Raw genomic sequence first — 18,988 nt, forward strand, 5'->3', positions numbered from 1 at the left:
AGTAGCTCGCTTTAAAATCAGTGTAATGTAGCACGATTTCTGTTTCAAAATATATTTCAATAAACGTCCTGTTGTAATATTTCATTTTCACAGTCGCAGTGTCGCATGTAGCTTCAAAACACAGCTTGACACGCATGGTCTAAAAAGTAGTAGCGTCAATGCGTCTTACATTTTACATTAAAGATGGGAGTTTTGCAAGTAAACCAGCATAATATTAAAAACTACAGTGGTTCAGCTACGGGGACTATCAAAATTATCATGATTAAGAACTTCATAAGTTTGATTAATATCTTGTTACCATGAATGTATTGAAGGAAGTCAAGAAAAACAGTCGTATTATTTTTTTTTCTTATTATTTTAAAATCACTTTCTACTGTGTAGGTATAAACTAGGAAAAATGAATCATCTGAAATAGGTTTGTCATTTTGAATAGTTTGTTTTAGGAAATACATATTAAAATGTTTACGTAAAAAAATCAAGATTATCTAAGCAAAATCTTAATATTTATGCTACTAAGTGATGCAGAGATGTAAATCAATTATTAGTAGATTCCTTTCTTTTGTTTTTCACTTAAAGAAAATCGACAATAAATAAAAGTAAATATATCTTTATTGATTAGGTAATAATAGTCTGAAAACTCTGTCAAGGAAATGCTAAAATTTACGATTTAAAGTAATATAGTGTAATGAAAATATGCTAAATAATTTCTGGTGGTAAAGAATGAAAGAAACTAACATTTATGCCCCTAAATGTGCCTATTTCTCTCCCCATGAAAATGTGATAAATTATACTATTACTTCTACGGCTTTTAAGTAGTGTCGTAGTTATGTCCACGCTGCTTTCAAACAAATGCATATCAAATAATAAGTTCTACATATCAAATAATAAATACTAACAGCTTATCAAAACTCTAAAATACACTTTCAAACTGGAGTCGAATTAAATTGAACTATTTACCAGAATCAGATAAAATTCAGAAAATGAATCAAAATCTTTTAAATGTGGCACTAAAATGCATAAATCCTTCAGTTGTAATTATAGTACTAACTAATGTTTGCTGCATGATATACATTTGAAAAATATGCAAAAAATATTAAAATTCTAGCTCAACAAATTAAAACTCTTTAACCCCATTGTCCAAGTACACCCACGTGCCCAAATACATCCTTAAAATTTTCCGCTTTTAATCTATCTTAATGTTCTGTTCAAATTCTAGTTTTAGCTTGACAGGTTTCCCGTTTTGCATGTATCCCCTTTTCAGTTATTTAATGCTCTGTAAATACCTCAGAATTAGATGAAATTAAAATATTAATTATATTCTATATGTAAGGAATTAAAATTGAACAATAAATTAATACATTTATGTGGCATTTATTTGCATTCATTTGTAAAGCAAAAACTTAAATCTAAGAGATCTCTTTTTTCTTACTTGAAGCATTGTGTATCGTAATCGCAACAAGCAATTAAACTGTTGGCTGACCTCATCTTTTCTACAATCTGCCAAGCATGGCTCAGGAACGACTACTAATTTCACGCTTGTTACCTAACATCTAAGTCACTAATGATGTCTTCGCATCTTCTTCCCAGCTTAGGAATCAGAACATGTTTCAAATTTCGGGGACTTAGGGGCAGAAGATTTTGTATTTCATATACATTATTTCATATGTATATGGTTTGCTGAAAAGGAAATAAAGCAAATCAGCAAGAGAATCAAGTGACTATTTCTGAAAGTATTTTTTCATGCATGAGTTTTTCGACTACAATTAAATTCCTAAATTTCTTTTTATTTTATTTATTTAGTTATTAACTCAAAAGGGACAACCAGTCTCGAGATAGATTTTACGTCAGTTCACTTTAAACGGTGAATCCCTTTTCACACTGCTTATACAAAATATTATCGCCCAGTATTATTTTTGAAGAAATTAAGTATTGATGTATTTGCATGTATGCATGTATATTCCTTGCCTTGTGGAAAAACGGTGGCATCTAAAAACATCAAACTTTCAATAACGTAATCAAGGAGGTTAGAATAAATGGAGTAAGTCTTCCCCTTATGTCCCTTGCAATGAAAATTATGCCAAGAAACGTCCTGCAGGACGTCCTGACTTATCATGTCCGCTGCCATAAGCGGACTTATGGCATTTATGATTGGTTTAGTTTACATTCTAATCAGTGCTGTCTGCATATTAGCTATTCATCATTGAACATTTATAAATCTCCCGTTCTAATTACAATACTTAACATAAAATATTTTCAACTTAGTATATAGAAAACTCACAAAGATTTCAAAAAACTGTCTCTAATTTAATAAAATCTAGACAGATGAAAATATCAGCAACACTGTTCGAAACGTCGAACAATTTCGTTTAAGATCGAAATTGGAGAATGTCGACTTTCATCGGAGAATGTCAACATTCAAATACGTCGGTGAAAGATCGAATATTGCATTATATTCTTGTACATTTGAACCCTCACCGGTGTATGTCGACAATCACTAGATCGAAAAGAGAGGAGTATATGTACACTCTTGTCATTGCAAAAGGAAGTGTTCCACCATAGTAGTTTAAGTTGTTGCAATGAATAACATTTGAATCACATAATTTTTAACTTCTATTATTTTCTTTTCTCTTTGTGAATGTACTTTGTGTTTTAAGTTCTTATGTTCTTAAGATCTTATTTTAAGTTTTAAGTGCGTTTTTTCGCGACTGAATTACGGAGAAGAAAATATAATATTCTCATATGTTCAACATTCACCATTAGTACATGGTGAATGTCGACATTTACCGGTGTAAGTCAGAAATAAGAGTATTTAGAAAATATTTCGGACATACACCAAGCGACTTTCTGAATGTTGACATTCTCCGGTGAAAGTTGACATTCTCCAGCTTTCGGTCTTTCACCGTAACATATATACAAGGTAAATCCTGGAAGATTATTGGAAGCTCTAATAGCATTTTATGCAAATTTTGTCTAAGGACCTTGATATTTACATTCAAAGCCTGCAGATGTTGACATTTGCTCTCGGAGTCAGTGTAATTTTATTTAACAACATGTTTCGTAACTGAATGGCAGCCATGATGGGTCGTGACGTCATATCGACGTTTCGAACAGTGTTGCTGACATTTTCTTTTCTTCACTTTTTTATGACGTCAGGTTTACTCAGTCTATTCTAACCTCCTTGAACGTAATCCTCCATCCGAATATGTGCAGCTGGAAGCCAGAATTTTGAATTTTGTGTTTCATATTTCGGAAACCTTTAGTGAATTTTTGACTAACGTAATCAAAAATTTGAAAATGAGCACTGGCAAAACTGTTCTAAATAAAAAAATATTTACCTTCAAAGCGAGATTTCTGCCATTCGAAAAAATGCAAAATGTTTATCTTTCAGTTTCAGTTTACAAACTCAGTACTATGAAAACAGTGTGTTGCGAGGCCAGAAATAAAATACTTTTATCTTCCTCGCGCCAACATGTTGGCATCCAGTTAATACTAAGATAATTTCAAATTTAATCTGGAAGGCTACTGAATAACAAACGATGTGATTTAAAAGCAATGAACACAGTACTTAGATATATAGCTGCTTTTTAATGCAATTGATTTAAATAAATATATATTAAATTATTTTTATATTTTTTATGATAAATTTTTAAGGCGGTCGGTTAGTTTTTAAAGAAATAATATAGCTAATGTTAAAATATTGTTGCGTGCGTACGGGTTCGTTACGAAATGAATGCACAAGTCCGATGAAAAATGAACAAAAATGTATTATTATCACAACAAATATGCTTAAATTTCCTCACATTATCATGCAGTATTACAATATCTCACAGTAGTTATCTTTTAACTAATCAAACGTTCAATATAACTTAATTCAAAACAGCTGAAGAAAGCTAATCCGCGAATTGGCTACAATCAACAAGAGCAGTTTTCTAAACAAACTCTTAAAACAACAACAAACTAAGTAACTAACGAACTGAAATCGAAATCGAAATCGAGTTAATGGTTAGGCGGCATTTAGTAGCCTCTGCTACTTTAACCGTCTCTGTTGAAGATATGCCCTAAGGCGTTGGGAAGAATTAAAAATTAAGGTGATTTACACCGCACCGACAAAGGTGAAGCAGGAACATGTGCTAATGCACGTGAGTTGGTCAAGTAGACTTTGGAGAAAGAGGGTTCAAGCATCTGGCCGCCGTTTAAGCTGTGATGTATCTTCACTAGTTGAAGAAAGATGATACGTCGAGGCCAGTCACGTGGGTGGTCACCCACCAAGTACTAACCCCGAGCTCTGCTGCTGTAAACAGGGGAACCTGTGTGTTGAAAAAGTGAAAAGAAATCGTAAACATAGTGAAATTCCCTCAAATGCTTCTAAGCTGGTGATTACTCTTCACTTTCAGCAAATCTCATCAGTGTCATGGCTGCTTTGAACCCGGCAGTAAACTTCTCAGCCGTGGTTTTTGCAGCGCGGATCTTCTCAACGTGCTCAACCATACTGTTCAGAATTTTTTTGATTTTAGGATCGTGGATCCAGTTTATGATATCCTTGTACTCTGTGGGTGGGTTTTCCAATTTTTTCTTTACTCTATCACTGTATCACTGTAGAGAGGTTTACTCTATCATTGCTCTATCATATATTTATCACTGTAGAGAGGTTTCATCTGGGTTTTACTGCTGTCTTCCTCTGTTTCGATGAATTTCGGAAAATCTGCCGGCGTAGGGATCTTAGCTGCTGGCTTCGCCTGCTGCTTCTTTGCTTCATATCGCTTCTTGTACACGGGGCAACCCCTATATGAACTTACATGCGGTAGTGAGCAGAAGATGCACTTAGGTTTTTCTTCTGGCTTCTAACGAACTGAGAGGTTTTCCTCCTTTTATAAGATTTTAAATCGCGCGCGAGAATTTTCTGGAGCTTTCTCGAAATCAAAAAGAGATATTTATTTATTAAATGTTAAATGCACGTGCTCTTGTATTTTTAATTTTCCGGCTTAACTTTCCTTTAATATTTGTCACGCGCTACACTGCACGGGGAATAAAACAACTTAATTTATAATTCAACTAATATTAGCTATTTAAATACCAAATCCGTAACAATATGTACAGAAACACCGTCGATGATTCTAAAGATATATTTTTTAATATTTTGTGGTTCTGCTGTTGAGTTGAATTTTATGCAGCATAAGGGTAAAGAATGTGATATTTAGTAAATAAATTTAACATGCGCATACACATAAAATTTTAATACTAAAAAGAAAAATACATTTTAGGCAGATTACTAAAATACCCGAATATTGATCTGATTAACTGAGGAAAGACTGAAGAAAATATAAAAATCTTTCCCAGCACTTAATATCAGGAATTCCAAACATATACTGCTACGCATCTTTTAAAAAAATTTGTGATTTTCTTTGTTGAAGTTTATGTGACGAAAGTGCGAAGAAAACAATGCTTAATTATGAAGCTAAAATGACAAAAACGGGGGTGTTAGCAGAAGCGAATATAGAAACAACTAGATTGCAAGCTCAGCAAGAATTTAAAAAAACCTTAACAAACATTTTTGGGTGGCGGATTTAAATTTTAATCCTTTCAGATTTATTTATTTGTTTTTGGTAATTCAAAGTGAAATTTCAGGATTTTGGAAAACGTTAGTTTTAGTCAGAAGAATTTTCTTTCTGGTGTAATAAGGTGAATTTTATTATAATCATTCCTCCTATTACATGTTGTTAAATAAGCTGTAATGCTATTAATACTTGTGATACAAAGTGATTTCGTAATACATAGGAAATGGCAATGTGATCCATAATGAAAGAGTTTAACTAAGAAATAAGTGTGCCGTATTTGGTCAATGAAAGATTCCTGAAAAGATGAAATTGCATTTGTGACCGCTTTTCATATGCTAAATTCCAGCTGTTTCAAAATGTATGTGCAGATTTCCAAGCAATTTAGCAGTTATTATGGATCTCATGTTTAATCTATTTTGATAAAAGGAAAATACTCGCTAGTTTGTAAATAGCGCAAAGTAGCTACTCCAGCAGGAGAACACAACTAACTTTTTTTCTACACTGGTTATCATAAATTAAGGAAAAATCACAAAAATAGTGATAACTCTCTCAAAAATAAGCCAATTGAATATGTTGCCAAGTAGGAGTAGCTGAGTAAAACTGCAATATGCAAATTAGTAGCGCTGCACTAGATGATGTTTCATATTCTGTGATCCAGAATACCTAATTTAAGGCCTACAATTGTGTTCAAACTGAAATGTAGTCGCCTGTGATCATGCGTCACACCGGATGTTATTTAAGTAGGGATGACTATAAACACTTATCACGTTCCCCGTTCATGCTCTCATAATGTCACTCCATGACTAAAACACAGCTAGTACAGGAAGATCCTCATAGGGAATTTTTGCATATAACCTGGTCTTAGAACTGTCTGAAAACAAGTTTTGGGATGTCATTTGCCAGTGGAAAATTGTTTGAAATTAAATTTAAAAAGAAAATTTCTCTACCATGAAAAATATTCTGGCCTAGTATACAGAGAAATAGTTTTACGTTTAAATTGCATAAACCTAAAGCATTATTTTTCAGAGATGGATTACATAAATATTTTCCTTCTCGTTCTGTTAAAATTTGCTTAAAAGCTTTAAAAGCTTTAAAATTTATTTTCAGCTATGTGTAACACAAATTACATGGAATTAAAAAAAAATCAGTCTTGATCAAAATTTTCTCCTAAACTCAAAACTTAAGAAGCATGCAAAGTTTTACCATAAATGTTTAGCATAATATGTATTGATACCAGTTTGTTCGGAATAAGAAGGCTAAAGCTTCTTTTCTGAAGCCTAAATTTGGGATTTCTGTGTTGAAATCCATGATTACCCATAAATCATTCTTCGAAGAAATAAGGACTTCAAAAATACGTGTTTTAAAAGGACCTTCCTTTAGCCCGTACCAAAATACCTTAATATTAAAACACTCGCTCGATCATAAAGCAACACCTTTTTCCCTTTTGTATCATCCGCAGAATGTAGACTGGGGAAATAGATATTATAAGCATTACACGGAAACGCCATCTGCATATGTCAACCCGCTGACACGTCGTAAATTCTTTCCCACCGAGAGAGTTGGGAAAAGTAGGGAAAATTTGAAACAGTTTCCGGAGCTTCCAGGCCAGCTTCGCGCTTTGTCTTCTCCCTCCTTGGGAGACGCATTCCAATTTAAGGATTGGAAATCCCAGTTGATTTATTCGGCATGTGACGAAAGAATAGGATTTTGGGGAAGAGAAAGAAGGTAAGCCCAGTTTTTTATCCTTTCTCAGCGTTTATCGGCTTGGATCATGTTTAAAAGTTTTCAGAAAAGAACATACTTTCAGATAATGAAAGCTGTATGAATAAACATTATTTTTGCATTGAAAAAAAAATATTTTGGAATATATGAGAAGAGAGATACTGTAATTGCACTCTACAACAATGTTCTTCAGTGTAACGCCTTTTGTGTTAAATAAATGCTTATAAGCTAAAGGCACTTCGAAATCATCATCTTAAGAAATAATCAAAAGTGCAATTAAATAAAAATACTCTTAGAAAAACAGGATATTGCATCTTTGAAAATTAAGTCTCCTTTTGAATTCAATAAATTTAAATTTTAAAGATTAAATCAAGTTTTCAAACATTTTTTTTTTTAATTTTTAGATATACTCTATTTACTCTCGTATTTCCCTCGTTCTTTATTAATTTCATCTTAGGAAAATAGAAAGGAGAAAATTATGCGAATAATTTAACTTCTGAAGAACGCGGTTACCGTAAAGACATTTACAAATGAAAAGGACTGATGGATATACTACCGTTAATTATGGTAATATTATTTATTAAAAAAACCTACATTTGAACAAGAATACTTAGTAATATTGTAGAGACATTAGGATTATTTTTGAAGAAGGAAAGATTAAAAATGAGCAACGCCTTTGCAGAGAATTTAACCACGGACCTCTGGAATGAGCGCCCAGCGTGCAGACCACAACACTAAGAAGACATGCTAAGAAGACGGGAGAAATACCTTATAATACTAACATTCCAGTATCTAATCAACTATTTTCATTTCAACTTACGTTTATTTTAATTCTCATTCACTCTTGCTGTTGCTCACAGTAGAGCTCAAATCATTCAATGTCTCTAGAAGTGTGTCGTTTGCTAAAGCTCGTAAGTCGTTGTCGTCATCTTCGTTACCAATTAGTCTGTATTCGCCCTTGCAATGATTTGGATATCCATCAAGAACATTAGATATCCTTATTTAATCTCTTTCGCATTGTCGCTTGGGAAGACTCTACCAATTATTTAATACAAATGAATAACAGTTTTCTTATCTATTTCATTGTTTTCTATTTTTATGTGTCCAAATACTTATTGGTGGACAGTTTACTATAAAATGACAAGTGATTCTAGATTTCTATTTCAAACTGTGAACCGGCGCTTACCAAAGTTATGTCTTAATCGCTGAGTTTCAGTTTAGTCGCTGTTTACAGGAAATTGTCCCAGTGAACTATCTCAAAGAATCCTCTGCTTTGAAATTCAATTCGGGAAGCTTAAAGTGTCATATTTTCGACTTCCATGGAATTTTTCTTGCTTTAAGTATTCATACTAGGTAAAGTTCTCGAATATGTGCTTGGTCATCTTTCGACGTTGCCAACAGAATGTTTCCTTTCAGAGTGAGCAAAGTAATATTTAATCTGAATAATTTCGTGAACTGCCATCTAGTAACATGTTTGTTATTAGGCTTCATATTTTGAAGTGGGAATCTATTTTTCGCTTTAACAAGGACGTTTTTGTCAAAACAGTTCATGAAAATAGCATAAGCACGTTCAAATACTCGGTACAAGTGTTAATGTAATGTGTGAAATATTAAGATGTCAATATTTTGGGCTGAAATTTGAACACAATTTGTTCTAGCTCATTTGGAACCATATTAATGCATCAAGAAATACGCCGTGTTTTGGACAGGTTAAATGCAATATTCAAATGAATCTGCTGCAACAGGCTATGTAAAATCACGGATTATATGTAATGAAATTACGATTTTTAATAACTTTTATAACTTAATTTTTGGCGTGATATTAGACTTGTCAGACGGAATAGTGAAGTACTATATTATGCAAAATCATACAATTATATTGAAACTACGTTAGATAGAGGAAAGTAACAAATACGAAAAACTGATTCAAAAATGTATACTAATTATCTAAAGAACGTTATGTTAATGGCCTCTAAGGACATACCTGTTATGCTAAGTAACTAAATGTTTTGCAGGAAAACTAGCTGTAAATGTTGAGTTCGTTAGAAACAGTGTTCGTGTATGATTACGGCAAAGCCTCGAGGGCTCGAAGCCTAAGGGGATGGATGCCTTCGGGGAGGACTTTCTAAGGGAACTTTCTCGTACACACGTTACACACGGAGAAAGCCACGAAGACGCCCTTGTAGCCAAACCGCTCGCGGGATTCGAAACTCAGACCGAACTACCAGTGTTCAGCGACTTTACCGCTCAGCCGCTGGTGCCCATCGTTAGAAGCAGAAAATAGTTAAATAATGCTATATTTTATTAAAGTAGAATTGGAAATTAATGAAACAGAACGTATCTACCTGTCAGATACCTGTTATTTCATTTTGTATTTTAAGTTAATTTAAACATGTGTTACCATCATGATTTCTTCAGTGTTTTATTAGGTTATTAGTATTTTATACTTATTATATTGTTATCTAATGCAATTTGAATGAAACTAAATTTAGCTATATTTGCATTCTTTATCTCATGCCTACAATGATACTGGTCTTTTTAACTGGGTTAATAAATATGGAAAACACAATGCAGAATTTTTAGTTTCTTTGCTTCGTTTTCTTTTATTTATTTACATAGTGCATCTTGGACTAAGATTCACATCAAATTAACTAAAGCTGTGTTGTTGGAATTTTAATTGATTTTAGTAAATTTATTTCTTGTAATTAAGATTTAATTTTCAAACAGTGTGGCAGTAGCCTGGTGGACTGCGAGCACAACGAGAGCGTGTGAAACCTTAACAAACCGTTTTAGGCGACCATTGAAATCTTAAACTTTTAAGATAATTTATTAAGTATTTGGATTTAATTCTTTAATCATTTGTTTTTATTCTGCCACATTATTAGTGTCTTTGAGAGCTCGTTTCCTCATTTAGAGTGTTTATCATTGTTTGCAACATGTTGATCTTATCAAAGCGTGAAAATTCGGTAAAATAAATTGTAATAACCGAATTATTGAAAAAGAAATACACTATAGGAAAACAATGTAATTATCACTGTGCATTCACGTGATTAAAATTATGATTATATTACAAGCATGCATGTAATAGCATTCTCAACTAGCTGATACATGATTATTATACACAAGGAATTTTAATCATAATTAGTTATAAATATATAAAATATGTTGATTATTTGCATTGAACTGTTTAGATTTGGCTTTAATTTATCTGATGATTTCTATTGAGCTTAGTTATGTTTAAATTCTATACTTAGGCGATGAAATATTTGCATTATAATAGCGGAGACCTGTTAATAAAAATAAATCCGTTCTTAAAAAAAAGTAATTGCACAAGAACAAATGATTCTCGAGAGAAATTTCCTTATTTGGTGATGGTAAATACTTTTGTGTTTAGTGCATCTATTAAAATTTGTGCAGTTTCAAAGTGGAATTTAATTTTTTTTGTGTTAGTAGCATTACTTAACTAATAAAATACAATATTAAAAACATAATAATACTTTTTTTAAGAGAACGCAAAATGTAAAGAAATTTTTAAAGTCGTAAATAATTATTTTTTGAAGTTTTATACTGAATATGGTTTAGATGGAAGCTCCTTTCTTAAAAAACCAAAATTATGTGTTTTATGTTAGAATATTTATAAAAGAAAAGCTTGGTTTATCAGACTAGAATATATTATATATTGCTCTTTTAATTAATAATTCTCTTTCTAAGGAAGTTAAATGCTGTAAACTTAAGGGAATTTTGGATGAGACATGAATGAAAAAATTATTTAAACAATGATTAAATTGTATGTTAAGATGATTAAATCCTTCTTTGCAGATAACTTATATAAAAAATATAACAAGATTCCATACATGGTGAGAAATACTTTAAAATTAATAATATTATTTTCTAAAGTTACTTTTGCACGAAACGTTTCAGATAATACACAACTAATTTTTTCTTGATCATAAGCGCAGATATAGGAATTCTTTTAAATTTAATTTTGCAATAAATTTCATGGTATATAATAAGATTATTTTTTACTTTAATTAAAGGAAAATAATAAAATTATACATTTATTAGAAAAAGGCAATAAGTTAACGTTTAGCAACACTAAATATAAAATATGAAGCTAAATATAATACGTATTTTTGCCCAGGCGAAACAATTTTTTTTCAGTTTTCAGAAGAAACATTTTTTTAAACAAAATTGATAGCCGATGATGATACAGAAAGGATGATCAGGAGGAAGGATCAGGATGAAGAGAATGAGCTTGAGTATTGAGTATGCGAATGAGTAGAAGATCTTGATGATATGAATAATTATGATAACGAAGAGAATGTTCACAATAATGGCGAAAAGAAGGAATCTAAATTTTTGAATCCTATTTGATTTTCAAAATTTATGAAAGTATCATTTAATGGCAGCACCCTTTCATTTGCAAAATGATTCGATACAAAAATGAAACGGGCACAAAATCGTCGTTTGAGGCTAATATATTGAATCACTTCAGAAAGATAGATCGTCTTCATAATATGAATATTCTATCTGCATTTAATATTATTCTAAGAATCCATTTAATGCATACAAATGCATTACACTATTCTTAATCTCTTACTTGTTTTAAATACCTAATTTGAGATGTTTAGGATTACTCACATTTTTTTTTTTACAAAGGGTCTGTTCAGAGCTTCAAATAACAAATCGCTTCCGGCTTATCATTTTAGCCAAATTCAAATATGTTGTTCCCATTGATATAAAATTCTTTAATAATAGAGCTGAAACGTTTTGCATTATATTTTATTAAAGTTTCTAGTTAAAACTGTTATTGGCTTCCAGTAAAGTACCCCTTTCTCTTGTCCATTAAAAAATTATGAGATTCATTAAAATACCTTTTCCGGTTGTCCAGTTTTACCCAAAATTTAATCAACACTTTATCGGCGTGTAGTAAGCTTAAATGCGAAAAATAAAGATTTTTGGAAAGTTTTCAGAAGATTTATCATGGACTAAAAAGTCATCACACTCATACAAATACACAGACAGACAGGTATCATTATAAAACACGTAAAACATTCTGGGAGGCGCTTAATTTGTGCTTTTGTACCACAAACCAACTATCGAATTTTTGCATCAAAACATTATCTCGGTTGTCTACGTAGCATAGATTGGAGGGAAGTAAAATCATGCGCATGGATTTAAGCAAAAGAAACAGTCCTACAACGACATAATCACGATCCGATAAATGCAATGGTTAAAAGGTTTTTGGGTAGTGCTGATGTCCCAGAGGTCCTCAGTGTCAAGCTAAAATTTCTCTAAATCCTCTTTTTCATTCCAACAAAAGAAGAAATTATGAAATTTTCTTGTCTCTTAATTACAACAATGAACGCACAGAAGCTGGAGGAGTCATTAGATTTATTCTCTTGTCTATTTGTTTTCAGAATCTTCAGGTAATTTCTACTGTATTAATTACTATTTAACGAATTCTCGCGAATTTCCACTTATTAGCATTTCATAACTTACACTGCTGACCTTTCAAATTGCTACACCATGAAGGAAGCAAATACAAAAATTATAACTTATTGTACGTAATCAGTATGGCATAAAGATTAAATGATTAAATTTGAAAGCAGTTTGGGTATTTAAAAGGTTACGAAATTAGTAGAAATATCTGTCATTACAAGCAGTTAAATGACCCTTACCCGGTTAGGCATGGAGTCGAACTGGGCTTGCATGACAGAAACGAGCAACACATTCCATGCTACTTCAAAATCTATGCGACATTTCATCAACCGTATCAGCTGGAGATGGGGGGGGGGAAGAGTCTCCCAGCAATCCAGAACCAGATATTGTCAGCGGATTACAGATCTGGAGAAAGTGTAGCCAGGACAGTAGTCGTTTACCCTGCATATCAAGGAAAGTCAGAACACGACGTGCAGCATGTGGTCTTGCATTCATTATCTGGTTGGAAGATGACGTTTGGCAGGCCTCGAAGATAGGGCACAATCCCTGGACTTAAGATGTCGGAAATGTACTGATCTGCGTACAAATTATCGTCAATCCGAATTAGAGATATGCGTGTCGTGTACTCATTGGCTGCCCAAATAATCACACAAACCAAAACACAGGTGCAGGGCCCCTATGTCGATATGGAAGGTAAGCAGACGACATGCGGTCGCCTCGCAGCCTTCAGACATGTATACTGCCATCAGAATACTTTTTTTCTAGGAATCCTCTCGTTTAAACCAGTGCTACCAGAACCTGGTTTCTCAGAGAAGTCCCGTCTAGCCTGTCAGTACACGCGCTGGGGTAAAATCCAGCCCACGTGTAGTCTTTTCTTAGAAAATAATGGAAGGTCGTACGTGACCTTTCTAGTACTTTACGTACCTTTTAAGATCAAGGTTAGGAAGTGGTCGTCCAAAAGAATTTTTCCCGTGTCCATGGGATTTTTGTGTTTTTGGGGAAGGCATGTGCAACGGGATTGTAGCTACCCCGCGCGTGTACTAACGTTTCACTTCCAGGAAGACATTCATTGAGATGAGTGCGTACGAGCGAGAACACTTCTCGCTAGTGTTGAAACTGATAGCGAAATTGAAAATTCCGATTCTGAGTGCGATAATATTTCTGAAAGTGCTCACGAAACTGTTTCTGACCAGTGATATGATGATTCCCATGATCTTCTTTGACATCATATAATTTTTATGTTTGAATAGATGGAACAATTTGAAGTAAAAATTTACCCTCGAAAAACGTTCGGACACGGCCGCACAATATAGTGTCAAGAAAAGCTTTAGAAATTTGAAACATCCAACTGAGTGTTTATTGCAAATTATTGATGAATAAATAATGGAAGATTTGGTGAAATCAGCAAACATTTACATTTCATCAATAAGAAACAAATTCTCTAGAGAACGTGATGCACAAGAGACAAACGTAACTGAACTGAATGTGTTGTTTTTCCTATTATATTACGCTGGAGTGCTGAGAGCAGCACTCCAGCGTCTGTAAAAATATGTACTTGTTTGTAAAAATATGTTGTCACACTATGTGAGGATTGTTCAATGTGAGGAGATTATTTGAATAATAAACTCAGGTAGGAGGTGGGGGGGGGCGGAAAAACTATGTGTTATTTATATTTTTTAATATTCTTATTTAGAATCTGGTCTTTGATATGAATAACTGTATGACATTATATTGAGTTTTAAGGAAAAAAGCTAGTAAGAATGCAGCCTTTTCATATTCCTCTAGTACTTTATCAAACCACTCTTTATAATAAACACTTATGTTAAAAATATGTATATATGAAAACGGAATTTTCTAATATTAAAAAATCATGTATGTATCTTATACAAGTTAGTAATTTTGAATAAATTTCGATTTTTATGGCTTACTTTAGGTAATCAGTATGGAAATGTTTGTATAACTTAAAGTAAGATTATCTCAAATTAAAACTGGAAAAAAGGTTTAACAGAATTCACAAAGCTATTAGTCATTTATACATTCATTGAAAACAAAGAAAATGCATTTATTTACACGTTGGAGGTGAACTCCGAAAAACAAACACTGGGGAAAAATTTGTCCCGCGCGGGTAGTAACGTAGCGCAGTAATGCACGTGTGCTGAAGGGCTACGAGGGATTGTAGCCATGTGTGATAACCTCTTTACAATCACAGGACATACAGCAACATCGGTGATAACGCCTGGCAATAGAAACCTACAAAAAATATATAGACGAATGTACACAATCCTCTGTTACCTTCTAATAGTAAATGAAGAATTATATATAAATCTCAAATATGCCAAATAAGGTTCTTGTTTATTACATCTTTTCTGAAATTTAATATCTATTCAATTGTACGAACGAATGCCTCCTTTTCCACAAATATTTGAATTAAATTCTGTTAATATATTCTTACTTTTATTCTTTATGTTATTTCTACTTATAATTTTAATAAGGATTTTACAGATTTTGTCATATAATTGCTTTGTAAGTAGTTTCTGCACTTTATAATTAGGAATGCTCTTTTTAATTCTTAAATTGTTAACAGCTTATATATGTTACTAAACCAATTACATGACTATATCTGGCTTGTATAATTAATATAATTGAGTTATGTAACACCAGATTAATTTCTATCTTCTAAAAAAAAATTAAAAAGCTGTTAGAAATCAGCCCCAATAATATAAAGTACTTTTGTTCTAATCGGCATTTTACATTTAAAATATGAACAACACTTCTTTCACATTTATTTTCATAACATCAACACCATTCGTCTCTGAACGTGGAGCTGAAATTACAGCATTCCAAGAATTCCTAGTCAATACATTAGCTTTCGTTAAGAATAGACTCAAATCTCATTTGAAAAACAGAAGTTTTAAACTCTGCATAATAATCATTATTTTCAAAGGACTGCTCTCTGAAATATAAATAATCTACAGGCGGGTAATGTGAATATGGATCATGAATCTTGAATGTGGATGTTATTTGAAATGACATGAGCGAATTATTAAATTCCAGACTTTAACAAAATTTTAAGGTAGATATGCATAAGGGTTATAAATGCTGCAAGAACAATTATTCATGTATGGTATAAATAATTCATCTGCGAGTCTTAGATAAGGGTTAAGAACATTTATTCTTTAACGTAAATTACACTTTCTTTTTCAAACAGCTCTTGCATATAAAATGCACGGCTGTGTATTATTATGAATGCATACTGAAAACCAAAGCAGCGATAATAAGCTCAGATAAAGGGAAATGAAATAATCATATAAGATGAAAAGTTTATTTTGACTTTAAAGAAAGTTAATACAGGTATACTGCCTTCCTCCTTTCCGCATGCTTTCCTGGTGTACATGGTAGCATACTCGCCGTGTATTCGAGAAGCCCAGGGTTCGAGTCCTGGCGAGGGTATGTTTGACTTTCCATCTCTCATGCTCCAAAATAAACTGATGACTCTACACGTAGCGCCCGAACTGTAAGGTGGTGGACGATAACTGGTTTTAACCAGGATTTAGCGACTGTGTCCCTTAATCCCCAATCGTCATATAAAAGAGGAAGTATAAGTCATTTAAAAGAGGAACCTCCTCCTTTCCACAGCATGTCTGCGTGATATAATTGGAAGCATACAATACTCGATGCGTATTCGAGAGATCCAGCGTTCCAATCTCGGCCAGAGCACTCAACATGGTTCCAGCTCAACACGTCTCCTGCTTCAAAAAACCCTAGTTATTCTACATAGTACTTTTCGTTTAAAGCAAAACTTTTAATACTTGTACTCAATCTCAATTACCCATATTTTAGTTTTTGACAATATATATGTATACCTAAATGATATGCAGGAATTAGTTTTATTTTTGCAGCATTTTTATGATTTTATTTGAAGATATTCAAAAATTATTATAATTCACTTCCGAAAAGAGCTTAAGCACCAGAAACATCCAAATTTTAATTAAATATGAGACAGCACAGTTCAAAGAGTTCCCGAAGTCATGCTTTTGCCTAAAATATTTATGGTTCCTATATCTACTGCCATGCACGTGGTAACATATCACATCTCGCAGCTTCTCTTTGTTTTAAGAAATATCATATTTCAGTGTTTTCTACTCATTGTGCTGTCTCAATCTCAAGATCGAGAATTAATCTGCCATTAATTCTATAAAATTTTAAAACTTTCCAATCTTGTTCCTAAATTAAAAGCCTTATTCCTTTATGCGAGAGCCCTTATAAATGTATAGAAAGAACTTTTATAGGAGAATGTATCACATGGACTTTCTACAATTATTTTTCCAACAGCGAAACATTTTTAATACCGATCAATCAAAATTAAAGTAAAATTAGCTAAATATTTAGCTTTGAATCAAGAAAGAAACAGTATTCAGGGTGTTAGTAATGCTTATTGTTACTACAATAATTAAGTATATAATATCTTTTACAATATTGATTTCTTTCTTCAGAATTACTTGATTTTGTTCTCAATTTTTTGAGCAAGTTTTTACGACAAATCTCAAACACATGTACTCAATCATGTTGATAAGCTAAATGCAATTTTACAGGATACTCGAAGTTTGGCTTTTAAGAATTATATTGTATTATATTGTATCTAACTGTATTACATTGTGAATTGTACTGTATCTACGTGCTACTGTAAATAATCCAGAAGGATTTTTCAATGATCTTAGCTAACAGATTGCATATTAGCCAAATTTAAGAAATCTGTCTGTCTTTGGCTACATCCGATTATGCCTCTAGTATATCTGCTTTCTTATGAGTAAACCTTAAGAGTAATAAAATTATTTGCATGGAAATAACATGCAACTTTGTATCATATGCTTTATCCGAAAAGACACTTTTCGTCTAGAGGATTATATAAATCTTTTTTCCAACTTCTACATATCTTCGAACGCAAAACTTCCTCTTAGTAAAGAGAGCAAGTAATGCAATTTTCTGTAACATTACCTTCATTTTCTTAATTTTCTTAATGATATGTTCCGAAAATGTATCTCTCTTACATCCCCAGTTGAAACAATAGCCAAATATGCACTTCTTCAGTGTTTTCGATGACTTAATGTGATGTCAGGCGAAAATAGGATTTCAAACAATTGATGTAAGAGCTTCACTCTAAGTGCGGAAATGGCGCGGGCTTTACATCTGACAAGAGTTAAGTCTCATTCGTTTCAGTTGTAATTAAAGTTATTTTCTGATGTGGAATCATTAATAGTATAATGCTATGAAAAATATATTTCCATTTTTTATATTTTACTGAATTTTTAATATTATGGCATAGCTTAAAATTTTCAAATACAATTTTGAGAACATTTTATCAGCCTTTAATTATTATTAAAAGTAAAAATATATCGTTACTAATAATTTTGTACATAGAGAGATAACTTAAGTGAAATTATATGTGAAATTCTTGTATAATCTTTTGTATAACGTACCATAAAAGCTTCAAAGAAATGATGCTATGCCGGTAAAATAAGAATACGGGGACAAGTCATTGATTAAATGGCTATTTTCGTAAATTGGCCAGAAACCATCGCTAATTAATTTGTGTTGCCAAATTTGGCGAGATATTGCCAAAAGTCACCAAGTTTAGCTACATTTTGGTCCGGTTTCTGTATAACTACAATGCGTGTTGCATTTGAGTAATTATAATTACTCTTTATTTGCAAGTGTACGCAAATCCTACCCTTAGATGTAACTGTAAGCGCATAATCCTTCCAGTAATTTCGAGAAATAAAATTTAAAGAGATTTTTCTGCGGCCGGCTGAAAACTAGACCGAAGAGTATGTACTCTGAGTTGTAAGTTCAGAGTTGAATTTGGAGAATTGAGATATCCGTGAAAGCTTTGCCTTTTAGGTGCGCTTTGAGTTGCTTGTGTATAACGTTCTTAGTAGTTAGAAGTGTAATTACAGATTGTACTTGTTGACGCTATGAAGAGCTATACGCCTACTTTTGTGGGAAGTTCTAGAACTCTGATTTTTTTTTTTTGTAAAACAAATTTTGTTAAACCGTCATCGGTTCTGGAGGCATTCAATCTACCAGTATTACGAACCCAAATATACGCAACAGTATAATAATTGTATATAATTCAGTTAATTTAATTTTGTGGGCCTAGCTAGTAATATCTAATAACGGAGATGAAGAACACTGTTTATACTTTTATGAGGCTGAATTTGTTAACCAGTAGCAGACAAATTAAATTGGAAACTAATATTAAACACGTTACT

The sequence above is a fragment of the Stegodyphus dumicola genome, chromosome 7 (genome assembly GCF_044657685.1).
Source record: "Stegodyphus dumicola isolate Sdum_Otavi_A_Nest chromosome 7, ASM4465768v1".
In the NCBI taxonomy this organism is placed as follows: domain Eukaryota; kingdom Metazoa; phylum Arthropoda; class Arachnida; order Araneae; family Eresidae; genus Stegodyphus; species Stegodyphus dumicola.